Below are 22,903 nucleotides of genomic sequence, written 5' to 3' on the forward strand. Positions count from 1 at the left end.
TAACAACATCTTTCTACGTGATCGAAAAAGGGCAGCAACCGTTGCTAGAAAAAGTTACTGCTCAAAAGCTGGGCGTATTGCGGATTGGTCTTCCCACTAAGACGGCATCAGTTCATCTTGTTGATCGACCGGATAAAGCTTTTCCAAAAATGAAAGGTATCAAGTTGAGCATTCCAGTAGACCAAAACGTCCCTCCGGTTATCCAACCTCTGCGCCGTTGTCCTATTCCTCTGTTGGAAAAAGTCAAGTCCAAGATAGACGAGCTATTGGAAATGGACATAATTGAAAAGGTAACTAAACCTGCTTCTTGGGTTTCGCCACTCGTCCCAATCCTAAAAGAAAACGGAGATTTGCGACTATGCATAGACATGCGGCGAGCCAACCAGGCTATACAGAGATTGAACCATCCGTTGCCAGTGTTCGACGACCTGATTGCTAAATTTCGGCACGCGAAATTTTTCACACTACTGGATATAAAACAAGCCTTCCATCAGGTCGAGATCACAGAAAGCAGTCGTGACATCACAACATTCATCACCAATTGGGGGCTCTATCGGTACAAAAGACTATTATTCGGCGTCAACTGCGCACAAGAACTCTTCCAAAACCTGATGGAGAGCATTCTAGCCGAGTGTCCAAATATTGTCGTGTTCATAGATGACATACTCATTTTTGGCAACACCGAAGCTGAACACGATGCTGCTGTGAGAAAGGCCTTGACTGTGCTCAACCGGTACGGCATCATGCTGAACGATCATAAATGCAAATTCAAACAGCGAGAAGTCGATTTTCTGGGTCACCGACTATCGGAAAAAGGGATATCAGCTAGCGCAGACAAAGTGAAATCGATTGTGGCTTGCAGAGCACCAGGAACCAGGGAAGAACTGCGAAGTTTTCTAGGGCTCATCACCTACATTTGAAGGTATTTTTTCTTTGTAATTTATGTTATATCTCATGTTGCAATATCGAGCCTTGAATTGGTTATTATATAAATATGGTGTTAAGATTCATTCCTGATTTGGCGACTGTAAATGATTCCTTAAGGCAACTACTGAAGCAAGACTCTCCGTTCGTTTGGCGAAATGAGCATCAGCAATCATTTGACAGGATCAAAAAGCTTGTGGGATCCGCTACCAGTTTAGGATTTTATGATCCACAAGACCGAACACTGGTTGTCACGGACGCTTCTGGAGTAGGACTGGGAGCAGTATTAATACAATTCAAAGGCAACCTCCTTCGAATCATTAGCTACGCATCAAAAAGCCTCACAGACACGGAGAAGAAGTACCCTCCTATTGAAAAAGAGGCTCTTGGGATTGTCTGGGCTGTTGAGCGATTTAGAATTTACTTGCTTGACATAACTTTTGAGCTTGAGACCGATCACCGCCCATTAGAAACTTTGTTCTCGACTACTTCCAAACCTTCTGCTAGAATTGAACGCTGGCTGTTGGGAATACAAGCGTTTCGGTTCAAAGTCGTTTATCGCAAGGGTTCAACCAATCTAGCCGACTGTTTATCTAGACTTGCTGCTCATGTGGAAGATCATGAGTGGCATGATGACACAGAAGTTTTCATAAGGCGAATCGCTGTTGAAGCATTGGCATCTCTGTCTACCACTGGAAACGGTGAGGAGTTCGATGCAGGAACGGAACACATGATCAGATCAGTACAGGAATGTGCAGCAATTGACATAGCCGAAGTCATTGCTGCTACGGCATCAGATCCAGAGATCCAGAAGCTCGTCGATTGTATTGATCTTGGTATCAACAGCAACAAATGGCATCAAGAAGAAATGAAAGACTACGCACCGTTTCGCTTTGAACTCTCTAACGTCAACAGCCTGGTGATGCGGGGTACTAAGCTTGTTATTCCTAAATGTCTTCGCTCTCGGATGTGTCAACTGGCCCACAAAGGACATCCGGGTCAATCAATGATGAAACGCCGGCTTCGCGAGCGATGTTGGTGGCCAAAAATTGACAAAGAAGCGGTAACAACATGTGAAGCCTGTGAAGGATGCCAATTGGTCCAAATGGCAAACCCTCCTGAACCGATGACGCGCCGGATTCTTCCCGAAAAACCTTGGATCGACTTAGCAATGGATTTCTTAGGACCCATGCCTACGGGAGAGTATGTATTGGTGATCGTCGACCACTACAGCCGTTTTATGGAAATCGAGATTATGCAGCGAATTACTGCACAAGAGACCATAAAACGACTCAAACGAATTTTTCGCACATGGGGTCCACCGAGAACAATTACCCTTGACAACGCTAAACAGTTCGTATCAACAGAATTCGAAGACTATTGCAAGACTATCGGTATACACCTCAACCATACATCGCCATACTGGCCACAGGCGAATGATGAGGTCGAGAGACAAAACAGATCACTGCTCAAAAGAATGAAGATCGCTCATGCCCTTTACGACGACTGGAAAGCCGAACTCGATAAGGTCTTGGATCTCTACAATAATACACCCCACACGATTACAGGAAAAGCTCCCAGCGAATTACTTCAAGGAAGGAAACTGCGTTCAAAGCTTCCTACCTTTGAAGATATTGAGACTACACCCCCCAGCTCTGATTTTCGAGATCAGGATTTCGAAAAAAAGATGCAACAAAAGGAGAGAGAAGATACTCGACGTAAAGCAAAGCCAAGTGACATAACTGCCGGTGATATAGTCTTGATGAAGAATCTACTTCCGTCGAACAAATTGTCAACCAATTTCCTGAAGGAAAAGTTCACCGTGATGCACAGAAATGGATCTAATGTTACCGTGCAATCCCATGACACAGGAAGAAATTATGATCGAAACGTGTCCCATTTGAAGAAGCTGGTGCAACCTTTCGATGTCATCGATAGCTCAGCGGAAACACCAGAGTATGGACCCAATCCTTCGAGCTCTACGACAGACGTAACACCGGGTCCTGCGGATTCTTCATCGGCTCCAATTCGTCGTTCAGAACGAACGATCAAACCAAGACAGCGATTTAGCCCTACAAGATAAGTATAAACATCTCTAATGTTTAACTAACAAAAGTAGTATAAAGTTGTTTAGCTTAAATAAAAAATGGTTAAAAGACGGGATGTGATAGTTGTCATTATATGAAAAGCACCAGTGATCCTCAGGCCCGTTTTTGAAACTGCTCATATTGCAACACCTGGGTCGATTTGTGAAACATTCAATACGTTATTCTTGACTATTTCTGGAGTAGAACAGCTTCCATAAGAAACATTGTAATCCTGCGGCAATATAGTGAATTGGACATCACGTGCGGCCCGCGGGCCGCACTTTGGTGACCACGGCTTTATACCAACAGGGATAAACCCCCTGTTAAGAACGTTTATGTTACCAACACAAATGCACACAGCGCGTGTACCTCGACCATCAGCGCGATGACTGATCAGTCCTACCGTGACGTCGTGGCTTGGTAGAGACACATATGAAAGTCAATTTCAGAGATATTTTTATTACAACCAAGTTTATATTGAACTTTTTAGGCAAAAAATAAAAATTGCCGATATTTTCGCCATTTGACAACGCCTTCAAACAATCTGCTCTACAACAATGTTATAACTATTTTTTCAACGATTGGCCACTTATTTTTGGTAAATCGATCATAGTTGATTATAAATCTGGCATTGAATCTCAAGCGGGATTCTACGAACTGGAATCAATTTTGTGATTGGGACAGAAATCTCCATACACTGATAAACGCCTTGAAGTATGCAATGCCCTTGTAATTTCATGTAGTTTAAACTTTCACTTTCTAAATAGGTATGTTAATAAACATTCAAAAGCAACTCAACTCACGTAGGGTTTAAACATATGATGAAGTACCGTTAAAAGTATATTTTAACACAGATAATTATTTTTGATAGCTAAATTCGCTGAGTTTTTCACTCAGTACTTATAAAACTCACTTTGATATGTAGAATTTTGTTAAAATCATTATGTTTTGTTAAATAAATTCAATTTGATATGTTCTATACGGCTTCTCCCATCATGTTGATACTTTTAACATTATAATCTGTAATAAATTTTTGAGATTCGATGTGGTTTTTAGGGAACTATCAAAGTTACCCTAAAATGGAAATGTAATTCTCGCTCACATGAAAAATTATTGGTCACCTAAAAATTTTCGATCAATGTTACCCCGGATTTCGGTACCATGTTTTCAGGTTCAGCTTCTGAAATGAGATGTAGGTGGTTGAATTTAGATAATGTCGGAATGACATTTTCAGCATTGATGCGTACATAACAGTAGGCATGAGATTCATTGATGATATCGAATCTATCATAGGATTGAAGATTGAACTCGTGATGTGCAAATCAGTACGTGAAACCAGTGCCATGGCAAATGTTTAGAAACTAACAATTTTTGTATTTAGGATCAATGGCGTATATTATTATTATTAGTTTTATTTACGAGGCTTTCAGCCATAGGCTGGTTCGCCTCGGAAATGGCGTATATTTTTACTGACTTAAAAATCGTTAACTGCTATGAAGAGCAGTTACCATTCAGACCCCTTCTTAGCTCGAGTTCCAAGCCGTGAGTACCACCATAGACTTAAGTACCACATTGAGACGATTGGTAGTATAGTTATAGCAGAAAGACAAAACAAAAAAATATCGTTAGACTCCAAGTCCATAATCATTTGCTTAGCAACGTCGCTTGAAACCCGCCTACTTTTTCCAAGATACCACTGCTTTTCACTGTTTGTGTTCTTTGTATCCGTTTTTCCTTGCAGCAAAACGTAAACAAATGACAGTGGCGGTTTGAAGTCACTTATTGAGGTTATGCTGTCAGAACGTTCAGAAGATGCCAGCTTACTGAATTAATTTCTCCCCCTGGAAAACCGCACAAGCAAATGAGCACCTTCATGCTACCGGAACCTCAAAGTTTTTCCCGTTTGACTTCCACCGTGGAAACCGCAAAGCGCTTGACTAAAAGGAAAATATTAATTAAGAACTTTTAATTACAGCTCAAAAGTTGTTCCAGAACGTTACGGCCAGTTGGCACCTCTCTTTGTGGTGCCAGTGGGAACCAGTCGACTTTCAAAGATGTAAATAATTGTTTTGCCATGGTTCGATTCGATGATTAATTGATGAAAATCGACCACCTTGGATAGGAAAACGGTGTGACTGTCAGCGCGCCGTTCCTTCGGGAGGTGTTGGAAGTGTGTTTACATTTGTTTGACTTAGTCTTTCTCGTCAACATCAAACGAATTCATTGAAAGGACAGTTCAATTGGACCGAGTTGTGAATTGTGTGCATATATTTTTTCAGCTAATCCGATATTCATTGATGAGAAGAATGGGTTGAATTTTATAATTCACAATAACGGACGTGCCGCCGCTGGGCAATTTGACACGTGGCACGTGTCACATCAAAGCCCATGCATGGTCGCCAGCCAGCTATAACGCCTTGATGCTAATGATGCGTCATTGTTTGGTTTTATTTATGTGACATCCATTCACACTTGTAAGGCAGGAGGTAATGTCAGTCTGATAGCTTCTTTCACATTTGAAAGTCATGCTGAGCTTGGCCCTAAGTCGCGGAAAGCACCCGTCGGCATATAGATGGACCTGCTTGCTTGGCGGGGAAGATACTCGAGACTGTAACCTGTTCGGTTTTCGGAAAGAGAAGTCTACCATAGATGTTACGATTCTAAGTATTGCAATAAGCGGGTATGGGCTGCTCTGGTCCTCACAAGTTCCTACCTCATGCTTCCACGGGTCAAGCGATGACAAAGACCGCCAGCTATGAGGTGTTTGCTTGGGCACTGTTGTCCTTCGGACTTCAGCTAGATTGAGGAGGTACGTCTCGAGTGTCTGTTCACCAAGGAGGTGCGGCTAAAACAGCGTATGTTCTGGCATCCAGCGGCTGAGTATGAAATGCTCCTCCAATAGAAGCTATACCTAAGGTGGCAGCCCCACCACAGTGGATAGGGGACCTTAGGCCAACAACCTACTGTCTCCGAAACCCAAAAAATCGTTACTGAAACCGAAAATGAAAGATTACGAACTGATTCAACGGCAACGACTTTTAGCGCGAAACAACGGACAAGAATTGGAACTTGGAATGTAATAACCCTAGCCCAGCAGGGTAAACTGGCACAACTAGCCAATGAGGCATGCCGTATGAAGCTTGAGATCCTATAGGACTGAGCGAAGTCCGTTGGACGAACTTTGGAGAACACATATTGGCGTCGGGTCAAATTCTGCTATACTCTGGCCTACGAGGTGATCTCGCTCCTCGTCACGGTAGAGTTGGTGTCCTGCTCAGCGCTCACACCCACTCCACGCTCATAAAGTGGGAACCTATTAATGAGAGGATAATTATAGAAAGATTCAGAACCTTACCATGATCCAATGTTACGCGCTAACCGATGCTGCCAAATTGCAAGATAAAGAGAACTTTCACAACCAACTGAATGCTGTCGTGGACAAGATTCCGAATGGTGATATCAAGATCTTCATGGGCGACTTCAACGCGAAGGTTGGTTTCGACAATTCGGACTATGAGCACGTCATGGGACGCCATGGTCTCGGAGAAATGAGCGAAAACGGAGAGCTGTTTGCAGAGTTTTGTGGCAACAATGACATGGTGATTGGTGGATTGGTGGATCGCTCTTTCCTCATCGACCAGTGCACAAAGTGACATGGGTTTTCCGTGATGGCGTCGCGGAAAAGCAAATCGACCACATCTGCATCAGCCGAAAATGGAGACGAAGCCATCTTGATGTGCGGAACAAACGTAGCGCCGACATTGCGTCCGACCATCATCTCCTAATCGGCGAGATCCGGCTGCGCATTGCGAGAATCCATTGACAGGAGAAGAGATTTGGGCGTCGGTTTATCACACGCCGACTGGGGGACGCTGCGGTGGAAAGGTCCTTCATCGAGGAGCTAGAGAACCGTTCTGCGAATATTCCAGGAACCGTAGAAGATCAATGGAGCGCCATTGTACTAGACATACTCCCGCATTACCTTAATTATTTGTCAAACCATTCAAAGGCAAGCTAACGCGTACCCATCAGCGTATTTACAATAACACCCCATTAGTCACCGTAAAGCGCAAGCCAAAAAGCGCAAGTTAACCAAAATACTATCGGATGGGCGCGCGGAAGTTTAAGCCATAAATATTGTTTATAAACATCAACCCCAGGTGTTTTACCCTTTAGGCCATAAGAATAATCAAATGTAAAATGATATAAAAGAAGGATTTCAATAAACTCGGCAGTCTTCTTTGGACTATCAAACTATTTGTTTCAATGTCTGCTGGCATACCGAAACCCTCCAATAGCGCTCTGATCTTCAGACACCGCTAGTCATTGGAATAGTTGCAAGTCAAAAGTAATTCAATCTGAAGGAACCAAAGTTCCTTTAGTACACCAATTGTCTCCGGACAGACATTTGGTGTGATCGGTTCGATGCGAGATCTTAGTTAAGACTTCGAACCCCAGATGGCGACCGTTCGACATTCCTGCAATCTTCGAGAAAGAACGAAGAATAACATATGAAAATTGGGTAGTAATGAAATAGTGTAGTGACTCGAAAATAAATCAAATGGAAGGACATGTGAAAATGTGGTTATGTGCAATAGCTTGTTTTGCAGCAACAGTTTACCTAACCATGATTGTGATTGAAGAATTTATCGAGTTTCGAGAACAAATGACGCTAGCGAAGAACGCTATTTTAACAAACTAGTGTGATTTTAGTAATTTTTTTTGTCCGGGTTGTCTGCAAAAACAATTTGAAAATGGGAAGTGAAGAGTCGAAAGCTCATGTTGAGCATAATGGCGACAGCCATATCGATATTATTAACATGCAAAGTGAACACTCTGAAAAATTCGAGGAAAATAAACTAATGCTGCAGATAATACTAGCAATAGTAGCAGTACAATTTGCTATTACTATGTACAATACAGTGAAAAAGTATATACAAAAGAAAACACAGAAAAAGGCAGAAGAACTGGTCAGTGTCGCAGCGCGATCGTGAAAAAACTCTTTAAAAATTCCTTGGCACCGTAAGTAAAACATCCAAGTCACGAGCAGCACCAATCGAAGAGTGCATGCACACGTCCCCGTTGTCATCGTCGTAGCTACGCTATGCGAAGCAGTGAGTGAATCGATAAAAACGCTTGCGAGTGCGGTTCGCGAAAAATTGTTGCCGTACAGCCCACCCATCAGCTGATGCGAAGTGCAACGCACTCCAACGAATTACATTTAACAGTGAAGAACATTTGACGATATGTAGTAGCCAAAAGAGCGGAAGCCCTTCCAGAGTCTTTCAATATTAGCATACACAGGAGCTTAGTGGGGAAAACTGATGTAACGATCCTGAACTGATTAACGAAGTGAAAAATGGAGGGGATAACAAACGTAGTGAATGAACTTTTTGAGAGGAGAAGCAGAAATATCTCCGTGGCAAGGTCGAACATTAGTGAACAATTTTTGTCTTTACTAATAAAAGAAGGACATATCGTAGCGAAGAAAGTGTCAAAGAATAACTTCAAAGTAGAGAAGATGTGTTTAAACAATGTAGCGGTCATCAACAGAAGACCACTTAGAGCTGCAGAGCTGCTACCATTCGCTATCCAAGTGGTGCCGACCATCACTGGAGCAGTAGTCATCTCAACCAACCAAGGTCTGATGACGCACCACGAAGCAATCCAGAAGAACATTGGCGGACGAGTGATGGCTGTTGTATACTGAAAGTGAAGTGCTAAAGTGAAATAAAACGATAAATGCTCGCAAACAGTATGAGCTGAACTAAAAAGGTAACGCTTCATCAGAACAAAATGCAACCAGCTATACAATTTGTGGCAACCAACGTATCCGAGATCTGTGCGTCAACAGGTCGCGTATTTCACTAAGTAAGTCTATTGCCTACAACACCGACGAAGAAGCAGGTGCAGAGTGCAGAAAAGGAGAATGCAGTGTACCAGTGGTGAATTTGAATCAACGATTTGACGACTGCGAGATTCTGGCGTAAGACACTTCGGAGACCACACTGGGCGATGGTGAGAGTAAAAACATAGACTATAAACATATATTTTTAAATTAAGATGTACAAAACATATAAATAACTTGTATGTATAGACGTTCAATTTTTTCTAATATGTTATAAACAAATAGTAAAATATGCATTTCTGAAATGAATATAGTGGAATTAGAACAAAGACTTCAAGAACTAATAACACTAGAATCGAATTTTAAAAAATCTATTTACAAAAAATTCTTATATCGCACACTTCTTGAAAAAGAGAAGCTTAGTAGACAATTGTATACTGAAATACAAAGAAGTCTTATTCTTTTAGAGGATTCAATATCAGAATCAAAATTGAATCATATTGAAAAAACTTCACGAAATGCATTTTTCAAGATTCAACAAATATTAGATACTAAATTAAAAAATACAAAACGAACAATCCCGTTGAAGACATTAGTTTTAGTATTAAGACGGTTGAAACCTACACAAATTTTATTAAATTTACCAGAACAAGAAGAAGAAGACAACATGGCAAATGCGACCGAAGTAATTAAAATAGCCTCATCCCTCATTCCCCAATATGACGGGAATGGCGATAAATTGAGCAACATAATTGCAGCATTAAAAGCTTTGAAGACTATTGTAACAGCTGCAACAGAACCTGTCGCATTACAGATAGTTCTGTCAAAATTGGAGAAAAAAGCGAAATCCGCGGTAGGAGAAGCACCAGCAAATATTGACGCGATTATTAACAGCCTTAACCAAAAATGCAAGCAACACGTATCATCTGATGTAGTACTAGCGAAATTGAACGCAGCAAAGCAACACGGAACACTGAATAAATTTACTAGTGAGATAGAAGAGTTCACTACTCAACTAGAAGCAGCATACATAAATGATGGTATAGCACTAGATACAGCAACAAAAATGGCGAATAAAGCAGGCACAAAAGCTTTAGCCAATGGCGTAAAAAATCCGAGTTTAAAAACGATACTCAAAGCAGGCACATTTAATACCCTAAATGATGCCATAGGTAGAGCAGCAGAAAATGATAACGACGAATGCACTTCAATGCAAGTGTTGTATTTTGGACACTCCAAAAGAGGACAAAGAGGAGGAAGGAACTCTTACAACAATAGACTTCCATACCAGAACTCCTACTATCAACAAGATAGATCATGGTATCAGAATGGTTATAAGCAAAACGAGGAACGTCGAGGCAATCCCCCAACACGCGGAGGCCACAATTCAAATTGGCGTGGAAGTCATAACAGGAATTACGCTCAAAACAACGCTCCGCAAGACCAACATCAACGAAGATATAACGAAAACACCAACAGAAATGGATCGGGTCGTGGTAGAATTTATCATGCCACACCACAGGAGAACCGTTTTCCCCATGCCTGCGATCGAAATGAAGATCGTGAGGAAAGTCAACAATCTTTTTTAGGAGAGAGAGCGGATCGAACCGAACGATCCTCTCAATAAATTTAAATACGTCTAATTTTGTTTCCGTTGGTACTGAGATGTCCGAAGATAAAGTAACTTTAATAGTCGACAGTGGAGCAGATATTTCCCTATTTAAAATTAACAAAGTTAGACCTGACAGGATCGTAAACATTGCAAAAAAAATTAAACTGACAGGAATTTCTGATAAAACTATTGAAACACTAGCTTCCACTGATACTGAGATATTTTTTGAAAATGGGTTAAAAGTAAAACATTCTTTTCAATTAGTGTCAAAAAATTTTCCAATACAAACAGATGGTATTTTAGGGCGCGACTTTCTCACTACCAACAGGTGCAAAATAGACTACGATTCTTGGTTACTACATTTTGACATCGGAAATAAAACAATTTCCATACCTATTGAAGACAATTTTAAAGATGGCTTCATTCTTCCACAGAGAAGTGAAACCATTCGTAAACTATCAAAAAGAGTTTATCCGAGTGACATGGTTGTACACGCACAAGAAATCCAAACCGGAATTTTTGTTGGCAATACGATCATTTCCAAGGACGAACCATATGCAAAATTCATCAACACTACAAATGAACCAGTTTTTATAAAATACGACCAGATTAATCCCAGTATAGAGCCTTTTGACAATTATCATGTACTGAAAACTACGCAGAATACACCTACAAAAACCAATCGACAAGAACAAATTCTGAATGAGATTAATCTTTCGGGTATACCTAGTTTTATACAACAAGATTTCAAAAATTTGATCACGAGCTACGCAGATATCTTTTGTTTAAAGGATGATAAACTTTCTTCAAATAATTTCTACAGCCAAGACATTCACCTTACTGATAATATCCCCGTGTATATACCAAATTATAAACAAATTCATTCCCAAACACATGAAATTAAAATGCAAATTGATAAAATGCTTCAAGAAAACATAATTGAACCCTCTATTTCGTCATATAATTCACCAATTTTGCTTGTCCCAAAAAAATCAGAAAATAACAATAAAAAATGGAGATTAATTGTTGATTATCGGCAATTAAATAAAAAAAATTTGGCAGATAAATTCCCCTTACCGAGGATTGATTCAATTTTAGATCAACTTGGTAGAGCAAAATACTTTAGTACTCTTGACCTTATGTCAGGGTTTCACCAAATTCCCCTTACACCAGAGTCCAGAAAATACACAGCTTTCTCAACACAGTCAGGTCATTATCAGTATACGCGTATGCCATTTGGACTAAATATCAGCCCAAATAGTTTTCAGCGTATGATGACAATAGCCATGGCTGGGTTAACCCCTGAACACGCTTTTATATATATATTGATGACATCATTGTCATTGGATGTTCTATAAAACACCATATTTCAAATTTAATCACTGTTTTTAATCGTCTCAGGCACTACAATTTGAAATTAAATCCAAGCAAATGTAAATTTTTTCAGACCGAAGTCACGTATTTAGGTCATAAAATTACGGATAAAGGTATCTACCCTGATGATTCAAAATATTCAACAGTAAAAAATTATCCAGTTCCGACAAATGCTGACGAAGTTCGCAGATTTGTCGCTTTTTGCAACTACTATAGAAATTTTGTACCAAACTTTGCAGGCATAGCAAAGCCACTAAATGATTTACTTAAAAAGAACGTTAAGTTTGAATGGACTGATAAACGTCAAAAAGCTTTCGAAAATTTAAAATCTCATTTGTTGTCACCACAAATTTTAAGATATCCAGACTTCTCAAAAGAATTTATTATTACAACGGATGCTTCTAATGTTGGATGTGGTGCAGTGTTATCACAAGACTATGATGGTAATGACTTACCGGTATCTTACGGAAGCAAGACATTCAACAAAGCGGAATCAAAAAAACATACTATTTATCAAGAAATGATTGCCATTCATTGGGCGATCAACCATTTTAAAGCATACGTATACGGAAGAAAATTTAAAATTAGAACTGATCATAGACCCCTCGTGTATCTTTTCGGGATGAAAGAGCCTACAAAAAAGCTTACACAAATGCGTCTGGATCTGGAAGACTACGATTTCGAAATTGAACACATCAAAGGCAAAAACAACGTTGGAGCTGACGCACTCTCCAGAATAGCAATCACGTCAGACGAGTTGAAGCAGATGTCAATTTTAAGGGTGAACACCAGATCCATGACCGGAACGAAACCGAAGGAACCGAAGTCAGACGATTTGACAGGTGCGCAACAAGTTACCGAAAATACTCACAACGATAAGCTCATCAAAGGAAATCACAATTATTATAATGGATCCAAAAGAAAATAAAGAAATATATGCAATTACAGCCGATGGAACTCAGACGCTAGAGTCAGCTTGCCTAAGGTTGAATAATATGCTTCAAAGAATGAAAATAAACAAGCTTGCAATGTCGACACAAAATGAAATATTCACAATTCTACCAGTAGAACTGTTTAAAAACATCGCGATAAAAACACTCAAATACGTGGAAATATTATTAGGGTATCGGGATGCTTCGTTGGCATAGCCCCCTCGTTCGGCCTATCTCAATGTAAACCAAAAACTCAAACAAACACGCATAACTGGATATCGGAAAAGCTATGTGCCAAACAACTGTAACATTTCGTTTCAATTTTAGCACTTTGGAGCATTAAAATTGAATGAAAATGTCACTTTGTTTAACTTTGGTAGACGCCATGATTCTTCGGCTTAGTGGGTAGTCTATACACATGATCATAAATGGCATGATTCTGGAACATTTCGAATTGACTTTTCAATAACTGAACATTTGATACGACGGTTAAAGACGCTATTTTGAACTTGTGTATTTGTTTTCAACGAATAATAACTATTTTACAAATTGAATGTGGGCCGAATATTGAGGACATTTTTTTCACTATGTACCCAAATCTTGGCCCATCAGTAAAGTGACGTCAAAAAACAACGATAAAAAGGCGTCAACAACATTTCTTGCGTAAGAACCAGAAAGAACGCACAGGAAGAAAGATTTTGTGTACGGTGACTGTAAAAATATAACACAATAATAGGGTTGCGTTGTTTTCGGTACTAGATTAAGAAAGAACTTTAGTTAAAGTGATTTATTTATAGTTTTTTGAAAATTTGGCTCCGAAAATGTAATTTAAAAGTAAGAATGGTGAACAAACAGAGATAATACTTCAGCAGAAATATTGAAAAAATAAGATAATAAGTGATTCTAGTGCATGGAAAGCAATAGGCCAACGTTGTATCCACTAATAGGCCAATTTTTGTACCATAGACCAACGTTGCATACCGTCGCATCGAATCTTTTCAGCTTAATTAAGTAAATTCTTGAATATTTACGTAAGTTTACTTCCAATTGGAGAAACATGCATTGCCTAGAGTGTGTAATAGGGTCAACATATTATTTCTAGTGCTAATAATTCATGAGTTATGGTCAAAATTGTCAAGGCGGCTTGCAAATTAGGCCAAGGAATGGTACACATACCCTATATAAACCACGCAGAAAAATCGAAAAGGCAGAGGATATCCAGAAAATACTGCACGATTATCACGTGACACCTACGGGAGGTCACATCGGTCAAAACCGATTATACAGAAAACTACGAGACAAATATGTTTGGAAGAGTATGAAAAAAACAATTAACCGATTCGTCAAGAACTGCAGATATTGTAGAATCAACAAAGTGTACAAGCATACCAAGGAACCAAACATAGTAACTACTACACCAGCAAAAGCATTTGACGTAATATCAATTGATACAGTAGGACCTTTACCAAGGACCAACAGTAACAATCGGTATTGCATAACTATACAGTGTGATTTAACAAAATATGTTGTCATAATACCTATATCAAATAAAGAAGCTTCAACTATAGCAAGAGCTTTGGTTGAAAACTTCATACTCATATATGGAAATTTTCTTGAACTTAAGTCGGACCAAGGAACAGAATACAAGAATGAAATAATGGAACAAATAGGAAAAATACTAAAATTCAAACAAAACTTTGCCACAGCATATCATCCTCAAACCATAGGTGCATTGGAAAGAAATCACAGATGCCTCAATGAGTATCTACGATCTTTTTCAAATGAACACCATGACGATTGGGATGATTGGATAAAATTTTATTCATTTGTTTACAACACTACTTCTCATACTGATACTGATTACACACCTTTTGAACTGATATTTGGAAGAAAGGCTAATTTACCTCAAGATATTTTTAAAAATAAAGTAGATCCAGTATACAATGTAGAACAATATTGTAATGAACTTAAATATAAACTGCAAAAATCAAATCTTATAGCAAAAGAAAAATTAATAAAAAAGAAACATAACAGATTACAAAATTTGAATAAATACACAAATTCAATTAAAATATCAAAAGGAGATTTAGTATGCATCACCAATGAAAATAGAAAAAAATTAGACCCTCATTACATCGGACCGTATAAAGTAAAGGAGGTCCAAGAGCAAAATTGTAAATTGGAAGAGCTAAATTCAAGAAAGTTAACAATTGTACATAAAAACAGAATTATAAAAATGTAAAAAAATAGAAGTTAGAAGTGAATATAAATTTAATGGGAACCGACATTACCTTGAAAAAATAATAGAATTCAAAAAAAAAATACGAAACAAAAAACAAGGAGGTTCGTGTTTCATTAGTATAATTTTTTTTCAGTGTAAAATCATAAGCAAACTCAAATGTAAATTCAAACTATAACAAACAGTAATATGTAAACCAACAAAAAAAAAGAGAAGAACAAATTATAACAAATTACAATACAAACCAATTATAACAATTATACAATAATGTAAAGAAAAACTTCTGGGATGGTTGTAGTGAATGATTTCATTTCATCCAAAATTTCATTAAATCATTCATAAAAAGAGGGGAGGTGTACTAGACATACTCCCGCATTACCTTAATTATTTGTCAAACCATTCAAAGGCAAGCTAACGCGTACCCATCAGCGTATTTACAATAACACCCCATTAGTCACCGTAAAGCGCAAGCCAAAAAGCGCAAGTTAACCAAAATACTATCGGATGGGCGCGCGGAAGTTTAAGCCATAAATATTGTTTATAAACATCAACCCCAGGTGTTTTACCCTTTAGGCCATAAGAATAATCAAATGTAAAATGAAATAAAAGAAGGATTTCAATAAACTCGGCAGTCTTCTTTGGACTATCAAACTATTTGTTTCAATGTCTGCTGGCATACCGAAACCCTCCAATAGCGCTCTGATCTTCAGACACCGCTAGTCATTGGAATAGTTGCAAGTCAAAAGTAATTCAATCTGAAGGAACCAAAGTTCCTTTAGTACACCAATTGTCTCCGGACAGACATTTGGTGTGATCGGTTCGATGTGAGATCTTAGTTAAGACTTCGAACCCCAGACCATCAAGAACGTCTTCATCGCCACCGCCGAGAATTATTTGGGTGAGCTACGCACCCGGTGGAAAGCAGTGGATCGCAGATGATACCTGGAGGAAGATAGAGGAGCGAAGGAACGCCAAAGCCGCGATAGAGCGAGCGAAAACACGAGGAGCCAAAGCCGTAGCCCGTCAGCGCTGAAACGCTCATGTAGACGGGACAAAAGAGCGTGGCCGGACTCCCTAGCCGACGAAGGCGAGAAAGCCGCAAACACCGGCGGCATCCGTCTCCTCTATGATGTTTCACTTCGCCTTAGCGGGACTAAGATCAATCCTACGATGCCCGTGAAAGACACGTCCAGACAGTTACTGACCGACCCGGCTTACCAGTTGAAACGCTGCTCGATTTGGAAACCTTTTTCAAGTGTCGGTGACGCCATCAACACTTCAGCATGATCCGACGAATTACCCGTGTCAACACCGAAGCTCCATCAGTGCAGGAGATAGAAACAACCATCCGTAGCATGAAAACGAACAGGGCCCCAGGGGTCGATCGCATATCAGCTGAGATGCTCAAAGCTGATCCCGTTGTATCCGCACAACTACTGCACCATATGGGAAAGTCAACATTTCCGGTCGACTGGATGAAAGGGGTCTTAGTAAATGTACCCAAAAGGGTACACCTGACTATTGGCGATGATTGGCGGGGCATCATGTTACTGTGTATCGTCTCAAAGTCCTCTGCATAGTGATCCTTAACCGGATTCAGGAGAAGATAGACGCAACTCTCCGATGGCAGCAAGCAGGATTCCGTGCCGGACGATTCTGTGTGGACCATATTGTCACGCTCCGTATCATCCTGGGGGAAATCAATGAATTCCAAGAGCCTCTCTATCTGGTGCTCATTGATTACGAAAAAGCTTTCGACCGTCTCAATCACGAAAACATGTGGGAAGCCCTAAGGCGCATTGAAGCACACTACAGGGCATTTTCGTGCAGAGTAGGTACTGCACAAAGGTGTCTTGTCCGATCTCATCCGGGTCGTTGCTGGAGTGAGGCAAGGATGTGTACTATCACCGCTACTGTTCCTCATCGTAATCGACAAGACCGCGAACCAAATCGTGGGTTACTGTGGCAGTCCATTATCAAGGGGCACCTAAATGACTTCGAATTGGCTGATGATGTTGCTCTCAGCTCCACGGCGCTGTGATGTGCAGAGTAAGCTCGATGATCTTGCCAATCACTCTGCCACGGCAGGTCTTAACATCAACGTCAGCCAATCCAAATCGTTAGATGTAAACACGCTCAATCCTTCCAGCTTTACGGTACCTGGGCAATTAATGGAGAATGTTGAAAGCTTTCAATACCTTAGTAGCCAAATGGCGTCGATTGTGGCACCAAGGTCGACATAGGTGCATGGATCAAGAAGACGAGGGCTGCTTTGCGAGTTTAAGAAAAGTATGGAAAATCAAACAGAATACGTGCATCTGTGGAGAACACTCAACGGCTGTTGCAAGTCGTTATCAATAGGTGCTTGTAATTCATGCATTGTAGCCTCAATAATGGATCTCCTACGCGAAGCTTCATCGTCTATGTCATCTAAAGTAAATCGGGAGAGATCGACGATCAAATGTTACGTAAACTCCCTCCCTGAAAACCAGTGCATTAGCGATTCCTTTTTGTACGCCAGCCTATCGACAAAGATATTCAAAATTGTCCCTCCATGAAAGAAGAACGTCAATTTCAAGATGTCATCATCAAGTCATCCCTCGCGACAGTTTTTAAATCATGCTTGCAAAAGCCTCGTTCAAATGTACCCTTAGTCTCATCATGCTAATGATCCTGGCCGCATTCACTTCATCACCCCCGCACGCAGCTCATCCTCTGCTGATGCAGGGATGCTGATGATGATGATGATGACAACCACAAAGGATGCCTGATAGCGATTCGAGATAAATGATTGTTGTGAAATATGTTTTGTTCATTATTTTATTACGAGCGACCCTCGTTTTTCTGCTGAGCCTGGATCACAACGACGAGTAAATCCGATGCTCTTTTTGCCCCATCAAATGTGGCCAACCACAAGTTCAAACTGATTTGAATGGTGAAATTATGCAAATTGGTGGCTGGTTGAAATTGAATGTGAAATTAGACGGAATTGGGTATGTATGTTTGAATGATCAAAAAAATTGTGGGTGAAACATGCGGAATGCAAATTCGGAAAATGTGGGGGATAAGATCAGCCGTGGAATCGATTTGTCAGGAATTTGCTATTGTTATGTGTGTTTGACAATTGAAATGGGTGAAAAAATGAAATAATGTAATATCTCAGTTCGAGCATTAAAGTACTTCCTCTTTCTCTTTGCGTTATGTCTAAGTTGGAACAGAACCTGCTTCTCAGCCTTTTTTTACCTTACATGGAGCCAGAACAGATGATTCTAAATTCACATACAACAGATACTCTTGTCGTGGTTGTTGGTCAGACAACAGCTGTGTGTCGATGTCCTCGCCAAATAATTTCTCTTATTTTCAAAAAAAAAAAAAAAAACTCCATTGTTTGCACGTGGCACGTGACATGCCACACGTCTCAGCCGAGCCATTCCGGAAGAATCACCTCTGAATGGGGCAGTTTAAATTAATTGGCACACTTATCGCAATCAATAGCGTCGAGGAACAATGAAACCTTTATTGCCTGCATGCCAAACTTCTTACAATTGTAGCTCCTTTCAGAAGAAATCGAACAAAAGAAAGCCAAACATCTGCTTGTGGTGACTCGATCCACTTCCCCTGTTGATGCTGATGTGTCCGAACCAAGCTGGAATAGTCAACGTTCATTTGTTTATATTCCTTGTACAAGCGTTACCGAACCGAAAACACAAACATCACTTTAACGGTCCACGCACCACTTTCTCATGCGGCGATGAGGCCTTTCTTTCGTAACCACTTCATTAATTATCTCTAAGTAGCAGAACCATCTTTCATCCCGTTTGTTCCGCCGGCGATGATGCTACTTAGAGCTGCTAGAAGAACAAGAGATATGGCAGCGACCTGACAGGCAATAAAATCTGACAGATCATAAGCGGTTCTATTTCGTGTTCATTAAACGATAATGATTTCTCGTTCGCATTTGGGAGATGCGGCTATGATTCGTAAACTGTTTCACGAATTGATGTGATCGCTTTAAATTGAAACAACTAAACTACGAGAAATCCAATTTTGTTACAAACGAAAGCGAGAACAGTATAAAAGGTGTTCGAAAGGTGGAAGTAGCACTTCGATGAACACTTCAAGAGTGCAAGGAACACATATAGGTACGAAGAATCACAACTGCCGCAGAACGGTGGATGATGATGTCGTAGAATGAAATTGAGAATACCATTCAACAGCTATACAATATCTGCAATCGAACTCATTATGCATGAAACAGCCTGTACCGACTTACTGACAGGGTATTGGAGATAGAACAGCAACGGAAGAGTGGATATTTTCTAAAGTGAAAAGGTAGACCTCCCAATCGAGCACCATTCTTTAAAGCCTGGTTTATAAAGATATTAACCCCAAAAGGGATACCTGGGGTCCATTAGACCCCAGGTGCCTTTCAGAGCTTCTCTTTGATGGAACACACTCAGCGAGGTGACGAAACTGAGGCCATGAAGGTATCCCTTTTAGGGTTAATTATTATAATAACTTGCTTACGGCAGAGCGTACATACCACTACATCTGTACAAGTTCAATCAATTGTCGAAATGTTTTGGAAATAACTGTTCGGCAGAGGTTCACGTTGGTGCGTGGTTGCCGTTTGGTAGTCGTAAGGTTATAGATATACTGTACTGTACTGTGAAGTTAGAAGGAAAAACAACGGCTTTTCCAGCCCATCTCTGGATTTAGCGCCTATACACGTATTTTGAAGGTAAGCAGCTTTCAAGCTGCTTAAAGGGCTAACAGTGAGCCTTGCTGGAGCCTCTGTGCCAAGTTTAAGCAAAGGCCATTGTTAGCCTCTTAAGTAACCAGAACTGGAAACTGGGAACTCTGAAATCCCCCTAATATCCCCGTGAAGCTCATTTGAGAGCTTATGAAGCCCTCCAATAGTCCTCTGATACCTTATTGAAATGCCCTGAAACGCATTGAAAGCCTTGATGTTTCTAAACCCCTTGTAATTACTAAGGTTTCAAACTCATCTGAGAGCCTACAAAGCCCTCTAAAATTTCTAAGAAACCTTGTGAAACGCCCTGAAACATACCTGAGCGTCTACGGAGCTTCATGAAACTCCTCTGAATTCCTCTGAAACACCCCAAAACGCCCTGGAACGCCCCTGGAACTTTCGTAAAACTCACATGGGAGCCCACAAACCCTTTAAACCATTCTGAAGCACCCGGAAACGCCACAAAACGCATTGAAGCGCCTCTAAAATCCCTCTTGAAACCTCCGCGAAGGTCACCTGAGACCCTATGAGGCCCCCTGAGATTCCACTGTAACCTCATGAAACACCCTGAAAAGTACTGGAACGTCTTGAAACGCTTCTGAAACCTCCTTAAACTCTCATAAAACCACCAGAATACGAAAACTGAAAAAATCAGAAACAAAAAGCCCTCTAAAACCCCTCTGAATCCTTCTAAAAATCTCTGAAACACCCTGACATTGCTATGTAAAACTCACCTGGGAGTCTACGAGGACCCCTAAAACTCATCTGAAACCCTTTGCCCTGAAATGCCCTGAAACACCTTGAAACTCCCTTGAACCCCCCCCCCCTAGCTCTTCCTTGTCTAACTCATTTGAGAACTCACGAAGCCCTCATTAACCCATCTGAAATCTTGAAGCGCCTAAAAAATCTCCTGAAACCCATGTGACGGACGTGATCAGGAGAGTCTACGAAGCCCTCTAAGATCCATGTTGAAAAGACCTGATGCCTTGAAATGCCTTCAACATCCATCCGGAAGTCTCCATGAAGGCCACCTGAGATGCTTTTATTCCCCCTAAGATTCCTCTAAAACATTCTCAAACGCCTTGAAACACCGAAACATTGTTGAAACAATTGAACTCACCAGCCAACGAAGTCACCTGAATCATCTCTGAAACTTTCTGAAGCGCCCTGAAATACCTAGAAACAAAACGAAGCGCTTTGAAATGCTTTTGATAACCACTTGAACCCTGGTGAAACTCATCGGCTTTCGAAGCCGAAAAAGCTATTAAATCTCTCTGAAAACTTTTAAAACGATCGAAAACTCCCTGAAACGGTTCTGAATACTCCTGAACACCCGTAAAGCTCACCTGAAATCCTTCGAAACTATAAAGTCCCCCAAAGATACCTCGGAAACCTTCTAAAACGCTTTAAAACACCTTGAAACGCCTTGAAATTCCTCTGAAATTTCCTCAGAAGGTACCCGTGAAGGTCACCTGAGAGCCTATGCGCCCCCCAACATCCTTCTGATACTCCCTGAAACGCATTGATACGCCTGCAAACGCCTGCTGACACTCTCTGAAACCCTCATGAAATTCACCAACATTCGATGCCCACTAAAACCGTTCTCAAACCTTCTGATACGAATCTGAAACCCTCGTCAAGGTCACCTGAGAGCCTGTGAGCCCTTCAAAAACCCTCTGTAACCTCTCAAAACGCCCTGGAAGCTTTGTAAAATTCACCAGTCCACAAAGTCAACTCAAACCCCCGGGAAACTGAAACGCTCTGAAACAAACTGAAATGCAATGAAATGTCTGAATCACCTTGAAACGCCTCTGAAATCCTAGACAATGTTGTTAGAAATCAAAGATGGCTGTCACAATGGCCGCCATGTAATTCGTTCAAAACATCAATAGCACAAATCTGATTTTTTAGCTGGCCAACGAGTGTGAAAATGCTACTTGCTGCTTGCTCACTCGCAAAGAACATTAAGTAACATTTTCAGCCCGCTGCATTCGACGCTTCTCCAGATTTGTGCTCACAAAACCTTTACTTTCATCCTCCGTGAAACGATCAACGATCAGAACGATCAATTCTGACTATACATTAGCGTGGGATACGAAAAGACATTTTACTCTTGTACACTTTTTGAGTTCCATTTTGGCCCCATATCAACTGTGCAAAATTTCAGCTCGATCGGAGAAATTATATTTTAGCGCCAGCCGTTTTAAGTTTCCATACGATTTACTATGGGGAAAATCACCTTTTCAAAGAAAAATCGCCAGAAAACAGATTGCCCCTTATTCCCTAAAAATATATCGATGAATGATTTCTGTTGGAAATTTTGCGTGGAACAAACCCTCAGAAGACCGCAAAGTGATCAAAGGTATGTGGAAAAAGTTATTGACTGAATACCGAATGGTATGCCAACGCTCTTTAACATGTAAGGAATAACAATAAATAATAAAATCGCGTTATTTTATCGATCGGGTGAGGCCCAATAACTTTTTCCACGAACGTCGCATTATTTTTAAGTATCTAGGGGTGACTCCTAGCGATTTTTCTTTGCAGGAGTAAAATTTCCCCATAGTAAATCGTATGAAAAACTAAGAATGGCGGGTTTTTTCGATCGATCTGAAACACGGGGGTGCTATGGTGATCTGATTTTGTTGCCGCTTATCATGCGCAACCGGAGCTCACTAATACCAACTGTAGTAATAGAGACAGAGAAGAGAATGATTGAAGCGAAAAACATGCGCCTTCTGATTGGCCGACTCAGTGGAAAGCTAGAATGAACAACAAAAGCGAACATACAAAAAGAGCTGCGCATCGTGGATTCAAGTCAGTTGATAGACGATAGTGGATACGAACGGACACACCAAAAAGGCAGCAGCAATGGCATTTGCAGTACACAGCAGTCCACCACAGAGAGGTTTTAAAGAGTTTCCTCTCTGCGGTCGGTGTTGTGGCTGTAAGAATAGCCGCAGCGGTCACGACACCAACATTCACTCATTACAGCAGCGGGAGAAAATAAGGAAAAAACGCACTCTGGCGAACAATGTTTGCGAAAAGAGGTGTTGTATGACTTTTCACAAATAATTCCCACTCTCTGTAGGAACTTTACCTAAACATTGACACTCTCAAATTGGAAATTATCA

Source organism: Aedes albopictus, chromosome 1, assembly GCF_035046485.1.
Source record: "Aedes albopictus strain Foshan chromosome 1, AalbF5, whole genome shotgun sequence".
In the NCBI taxonomy this organism is placed as follows: Eukaryota; Metazoa; Arthropoda; class Insecta; order Diptera; family Culicidae; genus Aedes; species Aedes albopictus.